Here is a 12,910-nt window from a genome sequence, read left to right as displayed (position 1 = left end):
ACTGTGTAGGCATGCTGGAAGTTGTAGTGTTGTAACAGCTGGAGGCACCCTGGTTGAGAAACAATGAGATAGTGTATATTTACCTCCATCTCATTGTTTCTCAACCAGGGTGCCCCCAGCTGTTCCAAAACTGCAAAACTACAACTCCCAGCATGCCCACACAGCGAACATGCCCACACAAGCTTGAGAAAGGTTGCAATCAGGCAGCTGAAACATCGCTTTGATGTCAGGTTAATAAACCTTATTCACCTTTATTTTTGGAGTGCTGCAGGACTTTTTTTTCGTTTGGTGTGGATATCTGTACATCCCCTTGCTCAGGACGTTCCACTACTGGCACCGAATAACCTGCATTGTGTGGTAGTGCGGCTTCATCTGTTTTTCTTATTTCATATCTATCTATCTATCTAATATCTACCTATCTATCTCATATCTATCTATCTCATATCTATCTACAGTGCATAGTGAAAGTATTCGGCCCTCTTGAACTTTTCAACCTTTTGCCACATTTCAGGCTTCAAACATAAAGATATTAAACTGTCATTTTTTGTGAAGAATCAACAACAAGTGGGCCACAATCATGAAGTGGAACGGAATTTATTGGATATTTCAAACTTTTTTAACAAATAAAAAACTGAAAAATTGGGCGTGCATAATTATTCAGCCCCCTTAAGTTAATACTTTGTAGCGCCACCTTTTGCTGCAATTACAGCTGTAAGTGGCTTGGGGTATGTATCTATCAGTTTTGCACATCGAGAGACTGAAATTTTTGCCATTTCTCCTTGCAAAACAGCTGGAGCTCAGTGAGGTTGGATGGAGAGCGTTTGTGAACAGCAGTTTTCAGTTCTTTCCACAGATTCTCGATTGGATTAAGGTCTGGACTTTGACTTGGCCATTCTAACATCTGAATATGTTTTTTTGTGAATCATTCCATTCTAGACTTTGCTTTATGTTTTGGATCATTGTCTTGTTGGAAGACAAATCTCCGTCCCAGTCTCAGGTCTTTTGCAGACTCCATCAGGTTTTCTTCCAGAATGGTCCTTTATTTGGCTCCATCCATCTTCCCATCAATTTTAACCATCTTCCCTGTCCCTGCTGAAGAAAAGCCCAAACCATGATGCTGCCACCACCATGTTTGACAGTGGGGATGGTGTGTTCAGGGTGATGAGCTGTGTTGCTTTCACGCCAAACATAATGTTTTGCATTGTTGCCAAAAAGTTCGATTTTGGTTTCATCTGACCAGAGCACCTTCTTCCACATGTTTGGTGTGTCTCCCAGGTGGCTTGTGGCAAATTTTAAACAACACTTTTTATGGATATTTTTAAGAAATGGCTTTCTTCTTGCCACTCTTCCATAAGATTTGTTCAGTACACGACTGATTGTTGTCCTATGGACAGAGTCTCCCACCTCAGCTGTAGATCTCTGCAGTTCATCCACAGTGATCATGGGCCTCTTGGTTGCATCTCTGATCAGTCTTCTCCTTCTATGAGCTGATAGTTTTGAGGCACGGCCAGGTCTTCGTAGATTTGCAGTGGTCTGATACTCCTTCCATTTCAATATTATCGCTTGCACAGTGCTCCTTGGGATGTTTAAAGCTAGAGAAATCTTTTTGTATCCAAATCTGGCTTTAACCCCTTAAGGACCAGGCCAATTTTCACTGTAGGACCAGAGCATTTTTTGCACATCTGACCACTTTCACTTTAAGCATTAATAAGTCTGGGATGCTTTTACCTGTCATTCTGATTCCGCGATTGTTTTTTCGTGACATATTCTGCTTTATGTTATTGGTAAAATTTTGTCAATACTTGCACCATTTCTTAGTGAAAAATTCCAAAATTTGATGAAAAAATTGAAAATTTAGCATTTTTCTAACTTTGAAGCTCTCTGCTTGTAAGGAAAATAGACATTCTAAATAAATTATATTTTTATTCACAAATACAATATGTCTCCTTTATGTTTGCATCATAAATTTGACATGTTTTTACTTTTGGACGACATCAGAGGGCTTCAAAGTTCAGCAGCAATTTTCCAATTTTTCACCAAATTTTCTAAATCAGAATTTTTCATGGACCAGTTCAGGTTTGAAGTGGATTTGAAGGGCCTTCAGATTAGAAATACCCCACAAAATGACCCCATTATAAAAACTACACCCCTCAACGTATTCAAAATGACATTCAGTAAGTGTGTTAACCCTTTATGTGTTTCACAGGAATAGCAGCAAAGTGAAGGAGAAAATTCAAAATCTTCATTTTTTACACTCACATGTTCTTGTAGACCCAGTTTTAGAATTTTTACAAGAGGTAAAAGGAAAAAATACTCGAGTAAGGAAATACCTCATATAATTATGTCAAGTTTTCGGCGGGCGCAGTAGAGGGCTCAGAAGGGAAGGAGTGACAATGGGATTTTGGAGAATGAGTTTTTCTGAAATGGTTTTTGGGGGGCATGTCACATTAAGGAAGCCCCTATGGTGCCAAATCAGCAAAAAAAAAAAAAAAAAAAAACACATAGCATAATATTTTGGAAACTACACCCCTCAAGCAATGGAACAAGGGTTACAGTGAGCCTTAAAACCTCACAGGTATTTCACGACTTTTTGTTAAAGTCAGATGTGTGAATGAAAAAAAAAATTGTTCACTAAAATGCTGGTTTATCCCCAAATTTTATATTTTACAAGGGGTAATAGGAGAAAATTACCCCCCAAATTTGTAACCCCATTTCTTCTGAGTATGGAAATACCCCATGTGTGGACGTCAAGTGCTCTGCTGGCGCACTACAATGCTCAGAAGAGAAGGAGCGCCATTAAGTTTTTGAAAAGGGAATTTGTTTCGAATGGAAGTCAGGGGCCATGTATGTTTACAAAGACCCCCGTGGTGCCAGAACAGTGGACCCCCCCACATGTGACCCCATTTTGGAAACTAAACCCCTCACAGAATTTAATAAGGGGTGCAGTGAGCATTTACACCCCACTGGCGTTTGACAGATCTTTGGAACAGTGGGCTGAGAAAATGAAAAATTAAAATTTTCATTTTCCCGGACCACTGTTCCAAAAATCTGTCAGATCCCTGTGGGGCGTAAATGCTCACTGCACCCCTTATTACATTACTTGAGGGGTGTAGTTTCCAAAATGGGGTCACATGTGAGTATTTATTTTTTTGCGTTTATGTCAGAACCGCTGTAAAATCAGCCACCCCTGTGCAAGTCACCAATTTAGGCCTCAAATGTACAAAGTGCACTCTCACTCCTGAGCCTTGTTGTGCCCCCGCAGAGCATTTTACGTCCACAAATGGGATATTTCCATACTCAGGAGAAATTGCGTTACAAATGTTGGGGGTCTTTTTTTCCTTTTACCTCTTGTGAAAATAAAAAGTAAAGGACAACACTAACAGGCTGGTGTAGACCCCAACTTTTCTTTTTCATAAGGGGTAAAAAGAGAAAAAGCCCCCAAAATTTGCAATCTCTACCAAGTACGGAAATACCTCATATGTGGCCCTAAACTGTTTCCTTGAAATACGACAGGGCTCCGAAGTCAGAGAGTGCCATGCGCATTTGAGGACTAAATTAGGGATTGCAACAGCTGGAGGCACACTGGTTGGAAAACCTTCAGTTAGGTTCTGTTACCTAACTCAGTATTTACCAACCAGTGTGCCTCCAGCTGTTGCTAAACTACAACTCCCAGCATGTAATGATCGCCGAAGGGCATGCTGGGAGATGTAGCTATGCAACAGCTGGAGGTACAATATTACAACTCCCAGCATGCCGAGACAGCTGTTTGTTGTTTGGGTATGCCAAGATTTGCCGTTTTGCAACATCTGGAGGGCTTCAATTTAGAGATCTCCAAACTGTGGACCTCCAGCTGTTGCAAAACTACAAATCCCTGCACAGGGGTCTCAAACTGTACCCTCCAGATGTTGCTAGGCAACTTACCGGCTTCCTTTGGATCCAGGGAGCCAGCTGCACGACCGCCTTGCCCGCAGCCTCGCCCGCGGGGTAAGTGGACGCCGGCGCCAATCCTCTGTTGTTTCCCCGTTCTGCCCCACCTATTGTGGGTGGGCAAAACGGGGAAACCAAAAGTAAAGCCCCCCGCCCCCGATCTGCTATTGGTGGTCGCGTCTAGACCACCAATAGCAGGGATAGGAGGGGTGGCACCCCTGCCACCTCACTCCTATCCCTTCAGGGGGATCGTGGGTGTCTTGGACAACCGCGATCCCCCTTATATTCCGGGTCACCTGGTCACCATAGACCCGTGTGACCCGGAATAGCCGCAAATCGCAATTGTGAATTCACTTGCGATTTGCGGTGATCGCCAACATGGGGGATCTGATGACCCACCTGGGCATTTGCGCGGGGGGACTGCTGATCAATATCAGCAGTCACCCCGGTCCGATCCCCGCCCGGCACGCGGCAGGGACCGAAATTCCCACGGGCGTACAGGTACGCCCTTGGTCCTTAAGTACCAGGGAACAAAGGCGTACCTGTTAAACTTCTCCACAACAGTATCTTGGACCTGCCTGGTGTGTTCCTTGTTCTTCATCATGCTTTCTGTGCTTTAAACGGACCTCTGAGACTATCACAGTGCAGGTGCATTTATACGAAAACTTGATTACACACAGGTGGATTCTATTTATCATCATTAGTCATTTAGGTCAACATTGGATCATTCAGAGATCCTCACTGAACTTCTGGAGAGAGTTTGCTGCACTGAAAGTAAAGGGGCTGAATAATTTTGCACGCCCAATTTTTCAGTTTTTATTTGAATTAGCCAATAAATTTCATTCCACTTCATGATTGTGTCCCACTAGTTGTTGATTCTTTACAAAAAAATTACAGTTTTATATCTTTATGTTTAAAGCCTGAAATGTGGCAAAAAGTCGAAAAGTTCAAAGGGGCCGAATCCTTTCACTATGCACTGTATCTATCTCATATCTATCTATCTATCTATTTCATATCTATCTATCTTATATCTACCTATCTATCTCATATCTATCTATCTATCTATCTATCTAATTATCTATCTGTATCTATTTATCTCTCATATCTATCTATATATCTATCTAAAAATCCAGAAAGCAGCAGCACACAAAGGATCTTGTGAAAAAGATGTGATTTATTCCATTTCCAGTGCACAAAAAGCGGAGCAACGTTTCCGCAGCCTCTCACTGCCTTTCTCAAGCTCAACTGAGTGATCTCATGTGGTTACATATATATGGTCAGTGACAGTATTAATTAAGCAATTAAAGGGGTTATCCAGGAAAAAAAAATCAACTGGCTCCAGAAAGTTAAACAGATTTGTAAATTACTTCTATTAAAAAATCTTAATCCTTTCAGTACTTATGAGCTTCTGAAGTTTAGGTTGTTCTTTTCTGTCTAAGCAATCTCTGATGACACGTGTCTCGGGAACCGCCCAGTTTAGAAGAGGTTTGCTATGGGAATTTGCTTCTAAACTGGGCGTTTCCCGAGACATGTGTCATCAGAGATTACTTAGACAGAAAAGAACAACCTTAACTTCAGAAGCTCATAAGTACTGAAAGGATTAAGATTTTTTTAATAAAAGTAATTTACAAATCTGTTTAACTTTCTGGAGCCAGTTGATATATAAAAAAAAATTTTTTCCTGGAATACCCCTTTAATATACAATACAGTGTAAATACAATAAAACAAGTAAATAAAGGTGCATAATAGGGCATCATCATACAATCGGTGTGTGGATTTCAGTGCCAGCAGTGTTAACCATCTGTCCCGTGCTGTATGTGAAGATACACTTGGGTATTGTAGGCCAGATATTGTACAAACATAGATATATAATATCAGAGGCGTAGCTTGTAGCCTCGGGGCCCCGATGCAAAATCTGCAACAAGGCCCTGTATGCCAATTATTATACTGCTCTCTTATGGGGCAGATGTGCTTTGGGGCCCCCTTAGGCACCAGGGCCCCGGTGCGGCTGCTACCTCTGCTACCTCTATAGCTACGCCCCTGTATAATATAATAAGATATTCAGCTCTTACCCGGCTGAGCGTACTGTAAGTGCACATGTGCGATACGGAGCGTGGGTAGAAGTTCACTGCGCAATAGGAGTCACAGTACACCGGGCGCTGGCAGCCAATAAGGATGTCATAGATGGTCATGTGTCTCAAAGCGTCATAGATGCATGCGTACTGGAGACATCGAGGCCACGACGGCCATCTTAGTAAAGGGCAAGCAAGCCCATATAGAGAATATAAGGATCTTTATTGTATGGTGACTATCCCACATACCGTTGCGAGGGTATGAGCTGGCATGGCTCCCCTAATTAGACTCCCTAACAGCAGGTCACGGGTGTACACAGCCAGTCTCTCACGTTTCCACATAGGAGACCGGCTGTGGGACATCTGGTTAGCAGGGGTCCATCATAGACAGTAGACATGTGCAATTCGGTTCGGCACGAATGTCTAAATTAACGAATGTTACCGTTTTCGTGCATTCGGACCGATCCGAATGCACGAAAACATATTTTGAACATTCCCGAATAGCAACGATAATACGAATAGCAAAGTAACGAATACATTCGTTATTTCCCGACCATGATGCTGTAAATAACGAATGCATTCGTTATCTGTAAACGAACGTGAAGAATTCATTCTGATAACAAATATAATAAAAAGGATATAGATAGTTTGATTTTTCGGATACATTCGGTATTCGGGTACATTCGGTAAATCTTTTTATTCTTTTTTTGGACTTTAGCGATCCTAAAAAATTATGGAGATACCTTTTTTATAAAAATTTCGTAGGGTATCATAAAAAAATCATAATAAAAAAGATACAGTGGTGATGGAAAAAATTGTATCTAATGAAATGTATCCTTTTTATTATGAAATGTTTATTCATTTTTAAACAGGGATCAATTTATGTGAGCGGGTAAAGCACTAAAAATGTAGCCGACAATAATGAAAATGTAGTGTGTGCGTGTTTTTCACTTTTTTTTAAAACATTTTTTAGGTAGTACTACTACTCCCAGCATGGAACACACTCTTCCATGATGGGAGTAGTAGTTACCTGTACTAATTGACAGATTGCAGGGGTTCCTTGCTATCCTCTTGTATAATGTATAGATGCGCCGGCTGCTCTTCTATGGTCCCCTGCACTCACGTATATATACACATATTCATATTTCCCGCAGAGCTGTGATTGGCCAGATGGTTCCAGCCAATCACAGCTCTCTGTGAGAAATAGGAATATGTGTATATATACGGCCGTGCAGGGGACCATAGGAGAGCGGCCGCCGCATTCATACATTATACTGGAGGATCGCAGCGGGTGTCAGGAGTGATACCCGCAGTGATATTTCCTTTACTACAAGTACTACTACTCCCAACATGGAATACACTCTGCTCCATGCTGGGAACTGTAGTACCTGTATTAATAGACAGATCGCAGCGGGTGTCAGAAGTTACACTCGCTGCCATATGTCTATTAATGCAGGTACTACAGCTCCCAGCATGGAGCAGAGTGTGCTCCATGTTGGGAGTATTAGTACCTGCAGTAAGGGACAGATCCCAGGGATGTCACTTCTCCTGACACCGCTGCGATCCTCCTGATGTGAATGTCGGGATCAGCTGTTCTCAGGGCTACAGAGCCGGGAGAACAGCTGACGCTGAGCCGTAGGTATACATCGTATATCTACTGCCCAGCAAGAACTTACAGTGAGCTTGCAATGTGTATACAGTATACACATTGCTGGCTCACTTAACCCCTTGCTGAGCTGTGCGCTATGCGCAAGCCCAGCAAGGGAAGAGTTAACTTACACTGCTGGACAGTGTAGGTTAACCCTTTGGGCGGTATACACTATATACAGCTATCTATAGATAGCTGTATACAGTGTATACAGAAGACGAAGTCCAGCTTACTTCCCTCGAGTCCCGGGCGGGGTTCGTGTAGCTCTGCCCCCTAGTGATGACGTCATTAGGGGGCGGAGCTACAGAAGGGAACAAGGCTAATTAATCTGAAGCTCTGTTCACATTGTACGTTATGTATAATGTGAACAGACCCTTCTGGCAGTGTCTACCCAGACAGGGAGACTCCAGCTGTTGCTAAACTACAACTCCCAGCATGCCCAGACAGCCAAAGGCTGTCTGGGCATGCTGGGAGTTATAGTTTTGCCCCAATTGGTGGCTCCCTGTTTGGGTAGACATTGCATCATGGGTGCTCTCCCCAGCGGACAGCGCCAAAAATGTCATAACCAATTTTTTGTGTTTTTTTCTTCTCGTTTCAGATCCGTGTATGCAGAGGATTACTGCGGATTCGATGGATTACGGCGGATTATTTTTTTTTTCCTTTAATAAAATGGTCAACGAGGGCTGTGGGGGAGTGTTTTTTTAAATAAAATAATTTTTCCAATGTGTTGTGTTTTTTTTTTTTTATTGAATTTTCAAGGTTAGTAGTGGACGCTGTCTTATTGACGGAATCCATTACTAGGCCAGGGCTTAGTGCTAGCCCCAAAAACAGCTAGCGCTAACCCCCAATTATTACCCCGGTACCCACCGCCACAGGGGTGCCGGGAAGAGCCGGTACCAACAGGCCCGGAGCGTCAAAATGGCGCTCCTGGGCCTAGGCGGTAACAGGCTGGCGTTATTTAGGCTGGGGAGGGCCAGTAACAATGGTCCTCGCCCACCCTGGTAACGTCAGGCTGTTGCTGTTTGGTTGATATTGTGCTGAGAATTAAAATACGGGGAACCCTATGCGTTTTTTTTTTTTAATTTTTTATTTAAATAAAAAAAAAAAACGCATAGGGTTCCCCGTATTTTCATTCTCAGCACAATACCAACCAAACAGCAACAGCCTGACGTTACCAGGGTGGGCGAGGACCATTGTTACTGGCCCTCCCCAGCCTAAATAACGCCAGCCTGTTACCGCCTAGGTCCAGGAGCGCCATTTTTGACGCTCCGGGCCTGTTGGTACCGGCTCTTCCCGGCACCCCTGTGGCGGTGGGTACCGGGGTAATAATTGGGGGTTAGCGCTAGCTGTTTTTGGGGCTAGCACTAAGCCCTGGCCTAGTAATGGATTCCGTCAATAAGACAGCTTCCGCTACTAACCCTGAAAATTCAATAAAAATAAAAAAATAAACACAACACATTGGAAAAATTATTTTATTTAAAAAAACACTCCCCCACAGCCCTCGTTAACCATTTTATTAAAGGGAAAAAAAAATAATCCGCCGTAATCCATCGAATCCGCAGTAATCCTCTGCATACACGGATCTGAAACGAGAAGAAAAAAAAACACAAAAAATTGGTTATGACATTTTTGGCGCTGTCCGCTGGGGAGAGCACCCATGATGCAATGTCTACCCAAACAGGGAGCCACCAATTGGTGCAAAACTACAACTCCCAGCATGCCCAGACAGCCTTTGGCTGTCTGGGCATGCTGGGAGTTGTAGTTTAACAACAGCTGGAGTCTCCCTGTCTGGGTAGACACTGCCAGAAGGGTCTGTTCACATTATACAAAACGTACAATGTGAACAGAGCTTCAGATAAACTAGCCTTGTTCCCTTCTGTAGCTCCGCCCCCTAATGACGTCACCACTAGGGGGCGGAGCTACACGAACCCGGCCCGGGACTCGAGGGAAGTAAGCTGGACTTCGTCTTCTGTATACACTGTATACAGCTATCTATAGATAGCTGTATACAGTGTATACCGCCCAAAGGGTTAACCTACACTGTCCAGCAGTGTAAGTTAACTCTTCCCTTGCTGGGCTTGCGCATAGCGCACAGCTCAGCAAGGGGTTAAGTGAGCCAGCAATGTGTATACTGTATACACATTGCAAGCTCACTGTAAGTTCTTGCTGGGCAGTAGATATACGATGTATACCTACGGCTCAGCGTCAGCTGTTCTCCCGGCTCTGTAGCCCTGAGAACAGCTGATCCCGACATTCACATAAGGACGATCGCAGCGGGTGTCAGGAGAAGTGACATCCCTGGGATCTGTCCCTTACTGCAGGTACTAATACTCCCAACATGGAGCACACTCTGCTCCATGCTGGGAGCTGTAGTACCTGCATTAATAGACATATGGCAGCGAGTGTAACTTCTGACACCCGCTGCGATCTGTCTATTAATGCAGGTACTACAGCTCCCAGCATGGAGCAGAGTGTACTCCATGTTGGGAGTATTAGTACTTGTAGTAAAGGGAAGATCACTGCAGGTATCACTCCTGACGCCCGCTGCGATCCTCCAGTATAATGTATGAATGCGGCGGCCGCTCTCCTATGGTCCCCTGCACGGCCGTATATATACACATATTCCTATTTCTCACAGAGAGCTGTGATTGGCTGGAACCATCTGGCCAATCACAGCTCTGCGGGAAATATGAATATGTGTACATATACGTGAGTGCAGGGGACCATAGAAGAGCAGCCGCCGCATCTATACATTATACAAGAGGATCGCAAGGAACCCCTGCAATCTGTCAATTAGTACAGGTAACTACTACTCCCATCATGGAAGAGTGTGTTCCATGCTAGGAGTAGTAGTACTACCTAAAAAATGTTTTAAAAAAAAAGTGAAAAACAAGCACACAATACATTTTCATTATTGTCGGCTCCATTTTTTGTGCTTTACCCGCTCACATAAATTGATCCCTGTTTAAAAATGAATAAACATTTCATAATAAAAAAGATACATTTCGTTAGATACAATTTTTTTCATCACCACTGTATCTTTTTTATTATGATTTTTTTATGATACCCTGCGAAATTTTAATAAAAAAGGTATCTCCATAATTTATTAGGATCGCTAAAGTCCAAAAAAAGACTAAAAAGATTTACCGAATGTACCTGAATACCGAATGTATCCGAAAAAACAACACGAATACCCGAATACCGAATGTATCCGAAAAATCTAAACCGAAAATATTGCCGAACCGAAATTTTTTTCCAAAACGAAAAAACGAAACGAAATTAAACGAAAATTTTTCTAGTGCACAAGTCTAATAGACAGGCGCCTGCGCCTTATTCCTCACACCTCTCCTGTTGGTCATCTAGGGCACACTGCACCCAGGTAGTAGTTCGGAACAGTCACCTGGTAATATATAATCAAGAAAAAATGATGTAAAAGTAAGAAAATGAGAAGAAAAGAAAAATAAAAGACACATTTTCCATCAAGCTCCTTGATAGTGCACACTGTTACAGCCGCTCCGCCGGTGGCTATAAATGTCAATTTCCAGTCCACCTGGAATACAAACAAAAGAGAAAAAAAAAGTATTTAGACATAAGATCATTATAAATAAACAGAACAAGTGAATATACAGCAGAGGGAGGGGCTACATCAGGAGGAGGCTTACTTAATCATTTTTGAAGTGGTCCTAAACTCAACAATAATTCCATAAGGTCTCATAGTGTTTAATGTGAAGATCCATTTTAATCGCAACGTTTTAAGGCCGTGATTCGATCCCCGCCTCTTTTCGGTGGTATAATGTGGTCAAGGATCATGAATTTCAGATCGTTCTCTGTATGTTTTGCTTTGAATTTTTTTTTTTGAAACGGGTAAATCCATTTTCTGTTTGCGTATCGAATATCTATGCTGGTTGAGGCGAGTCTTTCCATCTAAGCTCGTCTCTCCAACATAAGGCCAGAGTGGTTTTTGGGTATCCATTTGTGAGGAGCATTCATTTCTCATTATGCCTAGTAAAGCTGTAAAAGTACTGATATAAATGGTTAATGCAGAAGTTGGTCAGGGAACCCTTAAAGGGGTACTCCCCTGCAAACATCTTATCCCCTATTCTTTGATAGGGGAAAAGATGTTTACAGCAGAGTACCTCTTTAACCCCTTAGGAACGCAGGGTTTTTTTGTTTTTGCATTTTCATTTTTTCCTCATCACCTTCTAAAAATCATAACGCTTTCAATTTTGCACATAAAATTCCATATGATGGCTTATTGTTTGCGACACCAATTTTACTTTCAGTGACATTAGTCATTTTACCAAAAAATCCACGGCAAAACGGAAAAAAAATTTATTGTGCGACAACATTGAAGAAAAATTTAATTTTGTAACTTTTGGGGGCTTCCGTTTCTACGCAGTGCATTTTTGGTAAAAATGACACTTGATCTTCTGTAGGTCCATGTGGTTAAAATGATACCTTACTTATATAGGTTTGATTTTGTCGTATTTCGGAAAAAAAATCATAACTACATGCAGGAAAATTTATACGTTAAAAATTCTCATATTCTAACCCCTATAACCTTTTTTTTTTTCTGCGTACGGGCTGGTATGAGGACTCATTTTTTGCGCCGTGATCTGAAGTTTTTATCGGTACCATTTTTGTTTTGATCGGACCTTTTGATCGCTTTTTATTCATTTTTTCATTATATGACCAAAAATACGCTGTTTTGGACTTTGGAATTTTTTTGCGTGTACGCCATTGACCGTGCAGTTTAATTAACGATATATTTTTATAGTTTGGACATTTCCACATAGGGTGATACCACATATGTTTATTTTTATTTACAGAGTTTTTTTTTTAATGGGAAAAGGGGGGTGATTCAAACTTTTATTAGGGAAGGGGTTAAATGACCTTTATTAACTTTTTTTTGCAGTGTTATAGCTCCCATAGGGGGCTATAACACTGCACACACTGATCTTTTACCCTGATCCCTGCAAAGCCATAGCTTTGCATGGATCAGCGAGATAGGGGCTCGATTGCTCAAGCCTATAACTCAGGCTTGGAGTAATCAAACGCCGATCGGATGCGACAGAGCAAGGTAAGGGGGTCTCCGCTCGCGTCGTAGGTGATCAGGACATCGCGATTTTATTGCGAAGTCCCGATCAGCCAGACTGAGCTGCCGGGAAGCATTTACTTTCATTTTTAGACAAGGCGATCAACTTTGATCGCCGCGTCTACAGGGTTAATAGCGCGCGGCACAACGATCGGTGCCGAGCGCTAT

The sequence above is a fragment of the Hyla sarda genome, assembly GCF_029499605.1.
Source record: "Hyla sarda isolate aHylSar1 chromosome 10 unlocalized genomic scaffold, aHylSar1.hap1 SUPER_10_unloc_1, whole genome shotgun sequence".
In the NCBI taxonomy this organism is placed as follows: domain Eukaryota; kingdom Metazoa; phylum Chordata; class Amphibia; order Anura; family Hylidae; genus Hyla; species Hyla sarda.
Note: the sequence above shows the minus strand (reverse complement) of the source record.